Raw genomic sequence first — 1,969 nt, forward strand, 5'->3', positions numbered from 1 at the left:
ACAGTCAAAACGGAAGACAGAATCTGCTTTAGCCCAAACCCATGTTTTGACACGATTGGATTAGCGGGAATTATTCCTTGCTTCTGCCTGCTTCTAGTTTTGTTTTTATGGAACATTTCACAAATTTTGGATCAACCACCACCCTATTTATCTGCTGACTGAATTCTACTCAAATCTGTCATATCTGTTTCTCCAAATAAATTATCTAAACATTATTTTACCCAAACTGGGGGTGCACAGTGGAATTGACGATGGACGTGTTACGCCTTTCAGGAAATTGATTTTTTTTTTAATAGGTTAGGATCAAATTCTAGACAAACTAGAAAAAACTCCCCTCTTTAAGCTTCCTTTTCTTAAAAAAAAAAAAAAAAAAAAAAAAATTAAGCCAGTATCCCGGGGAACCATATATCACCAAGAGGAAACTGGAAACTTCCAGGGCAAAAACCTCACACCCAAGACAAATTCTGCAAGGAAACCTGAGTTGAAACTGACCCAGCTATTTTTAGGACTACAATAAATACACCTTTGGCTTCAGCCCCATAATTTACTGAGTAGTTCCACAAGATGGGGACACAGAAACCGCTGCAGATTGCGAGCGGCTCTCTGCACCCCAGGAAGACGGGTTGCGCCACCAAGCAGGGGTTCTGGGCTGCAGCCCCTCCCTCCTGAGCCATCACCTCCACCCAGACCCAGGCGAGTCCTCCTTCCTGCCTTCTTTGCAAGCAATATCTAAGTTTGCGAATGTCATCCAAAGTCTCTCCAGGATATCAAATGAATGAAACATACTTAACCAGATAAACTGGAAAACATGCCAGAAATGGAAAGACGGGGCCCCTGCAGTTCCCAATTTTTACAGCAGGCATTTCCGTTAGAACAACAACGACAAATACATTTCTCCTGCAGAATTTTTATAAATACGGCTTTAATGATCAAACATTCCTTGTAGACATTCTCCTGCGACAAGAAACGACTTTCTGATTTGCTCAGCAGAGAGAGCACTTGGCAGCTGCATTCAAGGGAGACGCCAACACCAGAAAATGGGTTTTCATTGAGTTAAACTGTATTGATGTGGAAAAAGTTAAGGCTGATGCACATCGCCTTTACTCAGCGTTTGACTTTGATTCAAGCTCTAAATGATTTAAGGGGGAGCTGCTCAAGGGAATACGGATCTCAGCAGAAGAAAATAAAAAGGCAGGCTGCCCACGATGACCCCAGAGAGGACTCCAGGCCACCCCCCCCACCCCCACCCCCGCCTCCACGCGGTCTCCTTTCCGTCACGTGCAACTGATGCAAAGGACACATCGCCGAATCCCATCGGGCCCATTAGAGACCTAGTCCTAGGTTAGAATCATCTCCTCAACCTCGCTCCCACCCCCCACCCACCCCCACCATCACGTTCATTTCTTCAGAACCGTGCAACAAAGTAAGAAAAGGTGCGACTGCTTTCCTCCCAACGGCGTGCCCTAAATCTTGGGGGGCTGGGTCCCACTCTTCATGGCTCGAAGAAAACACGGAGCAATACGCCTCTTCATTTGGTGCGTTTTTCTCTCCCGCCTTTGGGGGGGAAAAGGCTAGGCTGCTCCCCTGCCCCAGTACTTTGTCTCCTATTCCTTCCCCGCCCCCGGCCCCGTTCGGCTGGCTGGCGCGCAAAACAGAGAAGACCTCTGCCCCAAGCAGAAGGGGCCCCAGTGCGGAAGGGTAGAGGGCGGGCGGGGCCCCGCAGCAGCGCCCCTCGGAGGCCGGGGCAGGAAGCGGCCGACTTCCCCCCGTTCGGGCCCGAACAATGGCTTTTTGCCCGGAAAACGAAGTTCGGAGGAGGCCGGGCGCGCCCCGGGGCGCAAGCGGGGCACGGCGGGCGGCTCCCGGGTCCCAGGCCTCGAGTTGCCCCTTCCTCCCCGCGAGGGACCCACACGTACCCCACCCCCAACCCCGGGCCCGGCCCCGGCCCCCGCGCGCGCGCGGGACCCCA

This window comes from Herpailurus yagouaroundi, unplaced genomic scaffold (genome assembly GCF_014898765.1).
Source record: "Herpailurus yagouaroundi ecotype Mexico unplaced genomic scaffold, PumYag 217, whole genome shotgun sequence".
Classification (NCBI taxonomy): domain Eukaryota; kingdom Metazoa; phylum Chordata; class Mammalia; order Carnivora; family Felidae; genus Herpailurus; species Herpailurus yagouaroundi.